Source organism: Temnothorax longispinosus, chromosome 6 (genome assembly GCF_030848805.1).
Source record: "Temnothorax longispinosus isolate EJ_2023e chromosome 6, Tlon_JGU_v1, whole genome shotgun sequence".
Lineage (NCBI taxonomy): Eukaryota > Metazoa > Arthropoda > Insecta > Hymenoptera > Formicidae > Temnothorax > Temnothorax longispinosus.
The window spans coordinates 14,036,793-14,046,221 of NC_092363.1; the positions used below are offsets into that span (position 1 = coordinate 14,036,793).

General features: G+C 35.4%; 1 long non-coding RNA gene across 1 annotated transcript; it reads left to right on the forward strand.

Moving 5' to 3' along the window:
• Positions 1-5,274: 5,274 nt before the first annotated feature.
• LOC139814742 (uncharacterized) lies at positions 5,275-9,226 on the forward strand. The gene is made up of 4 exons (XR_011732576.1): positions 5,275-5,325; positions 5,775-5,837; positions 6,079-6,288; positions 8,878-9,226. It is a non-coding gene; the product is annotated as an uncharacterized lncRNA (long non-coding RNA).
• The last annotated feature ends 203 nt before the right edge of the window (positions 9,227-9,429 follow it).

Consider the following 9,429-nt stretch of genomic DNA (forward strand, 5'->3'; position numbering starts at 1 on the left):
AAGTAATGTTATGGGGAAGAGTATGCCAAAACCGTATTGCTGACAGGCGAAAGGAGTGCATGTACGTCGTGGTTCTGCAAGACGGGATGTGAAACACCTGCGATGAAACTGCCAGGCGCTCGGATCGCCTTAGCGATGGATCAGTAAGCACGAAAAGCTCACTTGGGTAAGATGGAGAATTCAAGGAAAGGATACGATACGTCAGACAACCAAGAAAAAACAACCGCCTATTCTCAACCGAGAGCCATCCCAGTCTACGTCTATACGGCGTGATATGTTCGTCGCGTTTAAGGTCGAAAATAAAGCGAATGCAGCAGTTTACTAATCTCTGCAGTTTAGTATTCAGCTCATTGCTCAGGCCGTGATAGTAGACGAGACAACAGTAGTCAATATGAGGGATTATCAGGGTAGTAACTAATTTGGCTCTCAATTCGGTTGAAAGGGAGTTTCTATTAAATTTTAGTTTATGCAGCGCGTAATGAACCTTTTGCGAAATATGCTTTTTCCATGACAAAGTCGACGTGAAAATAACGCCTAAATTCTTGACTTTACTCACAAAAGGAAGAGGTACTTGGTTTACAATAATAGGCGGTAAAAGATTAAAGTCTATGTTTCTAACGTGAGCTTGACTGCCAAAGATAAGGACTTTTGATTTGGCAGGATTTAGTTTGAGTCCGTTAAACTGAGCGTAGTTAAAAATATTGGCAGGTGAGCACTTGAGATAAATTTGAATGTCATCAGCAAACAACATATGAAGTGCATACAGCAAGACATTACCAATATCATTGATGAAGAGCAAGAACAAAAGCGGGCCCAGGACGGAACCCTGAGGGACGCCAGACGACGTAGGCAGCCACTCGGAAAAGTTACGAGCATCATCTACCACTGCCTGAGAACGGCCAGTTAAATAAGAAAATATCCAAGTAAGAACGGCATCAGAAAAACCAATCTCTCTGAGTTTAATGAGCAAGCGAAGATGTGAGACGGTATCAAACGCCTTGCTGAAATCAAAAAGGATCATGATTGTAATAAGTCTATTGTCAATCCCCTCTTTAATATCGTCACACACCCGTAACAGTGCTGACTGAGTATTGTAACCAGGTCGATATGCAGACTGTCTGGGGTTAATGAGATCGTGTTCAATCAGGTAGTCCGTGATTTGCGAAGCAACAATCCTTTCAAGTAATTTTGACAGCTCAGGTAGATTGCTCGGGCAATCGGTCTCGTATCAGATGGGGACAGAGGTGTACGAATCTTAGAGAGAGGGCGAATGAGCGCTCGCTTCCACTGAGACGGAAAAGAGGAAGATTCAAGCGACCTATTGAATAAAGCAGTGAGACACGACGAAATAATGGGCCATGCGATACGCAAAATGAAAAGCGTTATACCGTCTGAGCCTGACGCATAGGAATGGAGTGGTTCAGTAGAAATGAGTCTGAGGATAGTACACAAGGTGATATGGTAGAGAAAACAAATTCTGGACGTAGAGAAGGGCGAGTAACCGGAGCAATGGCAGAAGCAAAATCAGCATACAAGCAAGGCAACTGAGCATTAGAAACCGAGACATAAAAAGAATTTAGTTGATCAGGTGTAAAGTAATGTAGAGGAGAAACTGAGGCTGATTTTACAAGACCAAGTCGAGCGAGTTCTTTCCATAGTTTTGCCGGATCATTGATGTTTTTAATAGAATTAAGTTGAAACTCACTTTTGGCAAGTTTAATATCAGTATTAAGCTGATTGCGATAGAGTCTGTAGGTAGCATAGCCAAGTAAGCTCCTAGAACGCTTTGCCTGCTTGTATAACCGATTTCGAACACGGATCCGAGCCTTAAGCTCATCAGTGAACCACTGTAAAGGCGAGGCTTCCTAATGGTAAATGTACGCTCAGGAGCAAATACATCAAGAGTTCCAAGTAAGGTTTCGGATAGTACAGAACAAAGCCCATCAACTCCGGAGACTCGAGTCGGGTCATCGAGACCGACACAACTACAATTCGTAATAGACTGAATACGCATCAGCACCTCAGGACTCTCCATGCAGGATTGAAGATGATCCCGGAACGCATCACCATCGATACTCCGATAACTACGTCTTGAGATAATTCGTTCAAAATTTAAGTTTGTGCCGAGTGAGAGCGACAATTCTAGATAAGATCGTGACCTGCTATAAACGGACATTCGGATTTAGTGAACGCTAGGATTTTTTCACTGTCATCCACTGCAAGAACATCCAGCCAAGAGTCTGCAGTACATGTATGATACGTTGCATTCGAGTGTATAATATGCATAGATAAACTTGACACAAGTTCTCGCAAGTGGATTGCTTCAAAGTTGTTCGACAAGAGATTGCAATTTAAATCGCCGCCAATGACAATATTTTTATACAAATGAGAGACACTTGTAAGGGAATGAGAAAAGTCATGAAAAAGAGTTTTCTTAGGTCTCCTATAAACAGACGCGAACAACACCGTTTCATCACTCGGCAACCGAATCTCTGCAACTATGATATACTCAGGATCATTAATATCAACTCCCTCCGAGGCCGCAACGAGCTTAACCTTGAGTGACTTGTGTATATAACAGGCGACACCGCCTCCCATTCGCCCAACACGATCATGTCGAATCAAAAAGTAGTCATTCAAGGCAACAAGCTCGTCCGAAATACCCTCATGTAGCCATGTCTCAGATACTGAAATGACATGACACGGATTGGAACTAAAGTGAAGTCTGACAGGCTCAATGTGACCGCGAAGAGAGTTTGCATTAAACTGGGCAACGCAGAATTTAGATACATTATGATTAACGCTTTTTTGAGGACGAGGCAGGCATGGTCAGTCAAGCTTAGCGAGATCGGCATAAGAATTGATATGAACAACGGGGCTACCATCCGAGCGTCGCACGCAAATCCGACCATCCCTGACCCATACATATCTACAAGACCGCTCCTTAGCAACTCGCTTTGTTTGCTGTAACAATTCATAAATCTCTTTAGAGAGCAATTCATTTACATTAATTGTACTATCGGAGTTATTACTACAAACCTCCCTCTGCCTAAGAATGCCTTTTGCGCGTTTTTTCGAAATGATGACATCGCGGACAGCACTAGAGGTAACAGTAATAATAAAAGAGCTGCTAGCAGCAGCAGTCATAGGCTGATCCGAAGCGGATACTGAGAGAGGCTTGCAAACAGTTCTAACATTAAGTATATGCGGTAGAACAACGGAAGCATCAAGAGCCGTGAGCACATTCCGAACAACCTCGGACGGAGTCACAGAAAGCACCCCCGGCAGTCCCGACTATAAGCTCATTCGCTACGCTGGTTTGCTGAACCGACCGAGCAGTTTGTAGATTTAGTAATTCATTTTTAAGAGCAGCGTTCTCCTGTTCTAAGCCAGCAATACGCTGAGAATTGCTAGCAACCATCTCAGAAATTGCATTCAGTTGATCGAGCTTACCCGTGATTTCATCATTAGTCCTCTGCTGACTCTCAATGAAGGCAGAAAGTCTTGAATCAGATTTTTTTAACTGCTCGATCAGAGAGAGAGAGAGAGAGAGAGAGAAAATTGTATTCTTGTAATACGCAATAAACTGTAATACGCAATTGTCGATTTACGAAAATACAAAAATAAAAGCGAGATCGAGTCGATAGTGAGGAGAAAAAGGCCCGTCATGGGGAGTGGCGCGGTCAAAGCATATATCTTTGATCAACGACCACGACACCGGCTATATATGTATAAATACCATGGAGACCACGATATCAATCGAGCCCTCAGACGCACTTGGTAGTATCCCGCTAACAATAAGAAATATCGCAATGGATAATTTATTATCGATGGCAAAAAGCATCAGTCGGCGCATCCGACGGGACTCGAGGCGTCGTCGCCGTCGCCGTCGCCGTGTCGAACGGAGCAATTCGATCGGTCGTGGTTACGGATGGTTCCTATTTATTACGTATTTAACAAAGTTTTGACACACAGTATATACAGTAGCGCAACTCTCATCCTGATTTCTTGTTGTCCAAAATGGAGTGCGCATGCGCGAACCAAGTAAGCGCTCACTAACCCCATCTGAACGTCGTTCTCTGAACTTGTGTATTTCAATTGCTCTTCCTTTCTCCGTTCTGCTCCGCTCCCTCTTAGAATTTAAATGGTCAGTTAAATAAATGCCTATCTGTATTGGAGCAGAAATTTGGAGGGAATTTGCTCAATTAGTCACTGAATGCTATTGAGAGCTGTTAAAAGTGTTTGACCATACTCTGAATACGTTTATGTGATTAAAGTGAAAAGAGTTAAAGACAGTGAAAGAATGAAGTGAAGAAAAGTGAAGAAAGTGATAAAAGTGAAATAAGTGATATAAGTGATAAAAGCGAAGGAAACATAAAAGAGAAATTTTTTTCTAAGGGAATAGTTAACCTATATAAATATTATACAAGTTTTCAATTCTCTTGGAAGCACTTTGATCTTGGCTTTGTTTCAGGTGTTGCTGCATAATAATTAAAAATGAATGCGATAAGAAAGCCAAGCTGTGCAGTACCAGAATGCGTTAAGAAGTTTATTGATGTGCAACGACATTTTTTTAAATTTCCAAAGGAACAAGACAGGTATAACACATTGCTTTATATAATATTATTATTTTTTATATAAATTATATTTTTAATTGTAATGTGTGCATTACTTTGTCATTGGTAAAATGGTACAACATTTACAGATGGCTGCAATGGGTACGAGCATGTGGAAGGCTGGATCTAGAACCTAAAGGTCCAGAATATGCCCACCAGAATTGTCGCGTTTGTGCCATTTGCATTTTGAAAACAAATGGTACAAAATTAATAAAGTTAGGGCTCGTCTTCACCCAGATGCTGTACCCACTATATTTTTTGGACCAGGTTTTCAGGTGAACAGTGAGTTTTTACTAACAAATAATTATTAATTTTACATATTTTAATTTAATTAAATTAGTTTTGTTTCATAAAAAAGTATAAAATTGGTATATATACCTGGTATATATATAAGGTAGTAGTACATAAAAAATAATAATAGCCACAATATCTAACAATATTTACATTATTTTTTATGTATTACGCGAAAGTAACATAAAAACATAAAATAATTAAAATCTTTTAGGGGCAACACAGCACCCGAACAAACAACGCAACAAAGTGAGGAAAATGTGGTTAAAGAGAAAGTAGATGGGTATGCTAAATATAAATTTTCTATTTGTTATAATATTATATTTTATAATAGATATTATATGATACATATTTTTTGTTGCAGAAATACATGTGCTGAGGCAATTGTTGCAGAAATGCAAGTGCAAGAAGATAATAGGTAATTTATATTAATAAAGGACTTGTGTTTACGTTTATTAACCCTCAGTTACCTCACCTGAATCTGAGAGACCCTGCACATTGTTAAAACAGGGTTTTTAAGACATTCATAAAACTCTTGTATCTTTTTTTAGTCAGTACTACATCAATTTGAAAAAAAGCAAAGTTTTTCGCTTTTTTAGAAAAACACGTCTTTTCTTTTTTTTAAATAACATTTACATTTTTTAACTTGGAATAATCTAACTTGCACAGTCTTGTAGTAGATCTTTAAAAAACGCATGGATTAAAAAAAAAAAAGACTTCAAATTGATGCATTTGTCTTGAAGATACAAGCTGGAGAAAATGGCAGGGGTCTCTCAGACCTTGGTGAGGTAATATCGGGGTGTAAAAACGTAAGGTAACTGAGGGTTAACAATAATGGCTAAAAGAAAAAAAATTGTATATTTTCAGCAAAGCAGAAACTTGACAAACAATCGTCCCAATTATTGTCAGTGACGTAGAAATAACTCAACCGTAAGTTTTTCTTTACTAATTTAAAGTTAAACATGTATTTTTATTTTCTTTATTTGTTACGTAATAAAAGTTTTCTTATAAAATATAATTGTCAGGTTATATGTAATTTATTTATTAACACATTATATTTAAATTTCTTTTAACTTTAGATTTTATTTAATATTATTTTGCTGTTTTTGTCTCTTACAGCAAAATAGTTACATAATTACATGTATCATATTTAAAAATAATCTTTGTGCAGGAGCACATCCACTATCAAGAAGCCTGCAGTTGGAAACTAAATCGTCCGATGATAGCCCGAGAAAAAGGAAATTGCGAGAAAAGTTCCAAAAATTAAAGGCGCAAAATAAAGTAATGCGTGAAAAAATCCGACGGCTTCGTATGGAAAAGAAGAAGAAAGCTACAAAAGTTGAAGAAGAAAACGAATTCGATCAACTAATAAAACTTGGCCGTAAGTTATTACCGGAAAAATTTAATAGAATATTAGCGGCACAAGTCGACGCACAATTAAAATGTAAACGTGGCAGAAGATATGATCCCGAATTTAAGAAATTTGCTTTATCATTATTTTTTTCAAGTCCACGAATGTACCGGGAATTGAAAGATTCAATTGCATTGCCTTCTGTACGTTCTCTACAATTATTTACGCAAAAATGGAATATTGAGCCTGGTATAAATGATAAAATTTTTGAAGCACTTGATTGAAATTGAATACGTTGCCTCTCGTAGAACGTCATTGCATAATATGTGCAGACGAAATGAGTTTAAAAGCTCATTTATTTTATAATATATCACGGGATGAAATAATTGGTTTCGAAGACATTGGTGATAAAAAATCATCTAAACCTGCAAGAAGCGCTTTAGTTATTATGGCACGTAGTATTGCAGGTAATTGGAAGGTGCCTATTGTTTTTTGTTTTGTAGAGACTACATGCCATATGAACTTTTTAAAAAATCTGATATTTGATACAATAATTAAATTAAGAAATACAGGTGCTATGGTGTGCATGCATTGGTTACGGACATGGGTTCTAATTTTATACAACTGTCCCGTGATTTAGGAATATCTACACAAAATTCAACTTTTTCAGTTAACGGAGAAAATTTAGTTTACATTTTTGACACTCCACATTTAATAAAAGCAACCCGAAATAATTTGTTGAAACATAATTTTGAATTTAATAATAAAGTAGCTTTGTGGGATCATATTAGACAGTTTTATATGCAAGACGTCAAACAATGGATAAGAGCAGCTCCTAAATTATCAAAAATTCATATGGACCCAAATAACTTTATGAGAATGAAAGTTAAATATGCCGTACAAGTACTTGGTAACCATGTATGTGCAGGAATGTGTACACAGATGTCTGTCGGTCTTCTTCCGACTGAAGTCGTTGGAACTATAGATTTAATTGATCATTTTGATAAGTTGTTTGATATGTTAAATTCGTCCGCCGTAAATAATCCTAAAGAACATGGAAAAGTTTTTACCGGAAGTGAAAAACAAATGCAGTTTTGCAAGAAATGTCAGATCTTATAAAAAGTATTAAAGTAGTTAATAATAATAATAATAATAATGGTAAATATGTAAAAGTTAAATGCTTTGAATGCTGGCAGATAACAATTAATAGCATCATTCAGCTTTGGGAAACATAAAAAAATCATAATTTTCCACATCTCCGAACACGTAGATTGAATCAAGATTGTGTCGAAAATTTTTTTGGTTCCGTTCGGAAACAAGGCGGTAATTGTCTTAATCCGACACCTATACAATTTAAGCGCGCCTTTAAAAAACTTTTTAGTACAACATTATTAAAACATTCGGATACGCAAAATTGTGCTTCTGATAATGATGATGTGTTAAATCTTATTGGAACGTTAGATAATAACAAAGAGTCCACTGTTTCGGAATTTACTGCTTCATCATCGGCGCATAACATTTTAAATATTCCGACTCGTGAATATCGTTCAATGGATCTGCCAGAAGAAAACGCATTTAAATATGTTTGCGGATTTTTAATTAAAAGATGTACGCAGCAATACATTCTTGTGACATATGTACAAAATATATGAATGATAATATGGCTGTCTTAGATGATACAACATTACATTGTTTTTTTCGAGCCTATGAAAACGAAGAAGGAAATTTGTTTGAAAAGTTTTACATACCAAGTAATGACTTTTGTTATTATATTCATAAATTAGAAAAAGTATTTGTAAAAAATTTTGAGAAGAATTGTTTCCAGAAAAATATTGGCAATTATTTATTCCAATTAACGCAAAATATAACTTTTGAACCGCCATGTCCAAATTTCCCTACTTCATTTTTGAGAAAATTATATCTTCGTATGCGTATATATTACACATTATCGCTGCATAATAAATCATGCAAACGGGTTACCACAAAAAATAGGAAACTTTTAAACGTTTCCCATTTATAAATTTTCTTCTTATAATGTTTAATTGTCACGTTGAGTTATGTTTTACGGGCATATTTTAATTATTGAGGCTACTGTTTCATTGATTCTTATTCTTATAATGGATTGTGATATATTACTTACCCAGTATTGTGTGTTCATTTATTGCATGTTTTGTTTGCTTGCAAATAACATTATATATAACTTTGCGTGTTTCTTTATTGCATTTTGTTTATTTTCAAATTATATGGTTTAACTGGTATTATATTTAACAATGTATTGATTGTATTGTTGCGTTTTACATTTTATTTTTAATTAATGGCAACATGTATGTGCAATTTTTTCAGTTGCGTTAATATTGATATTGTGTTTTTATATTATGCGTTCATATTGTGCGTTGAAATTATGCGTTACTATATATGTATTAATATGTGTGCATTAATAGACTTTTATACATTACGCGTTACTTAATAAATTTTATATTGTGTATGTTACATAAATTCATGTATTCGTGTGTGTTAAATATATATATGTATGGGCGATGGTGCATGTGTATTTGTAAAGGCATGAATACTGTTAGTGATACATTTAATTAATTAATTATTTTTTTTTTTTTTTTCAAGTTCTTACGTGCCTGAAGGATGAATAATTAAAAGGTTATACGAATGAAAAACTTGGAGAAGAAATGGAGCTTATTAATATTACATTTTATAGATTCCTTGTTTATATTTCAAGTATTTTCTGTTCTACATTATTGTACGGTAATTATTGTAGCTTGCACTTTTATTGCCTTTTTTCTTTTTTTGGGTTGTATCGAGGTGGATCGAGTAGCTGAGATACAGATCAATGAAAGAATTGTACAATAAAGTGTATTTAATGTATTTTTTTGTTCTGTTTTTCTGGTCTGTGTTGAGGTGGATCGAGTAGCTGAAGCATGGAGCAGTGAATAAATTAAAAGAAAAAAAGACTACAATTTGGTAATACATAATATGTAATTTCTTATGTATTGTAATAAAGATACAATTTTATTTTACATAAAAAATGTAGTTTTTTTATTATATTTATTAATGAAACATGTACTTTTAATATATTGCAGTTATATTTATTACAGGTATATTCTTTTTGTATAGGTATACATAAAATTATTTTAAAATGTAATATTAACATATCGTTGT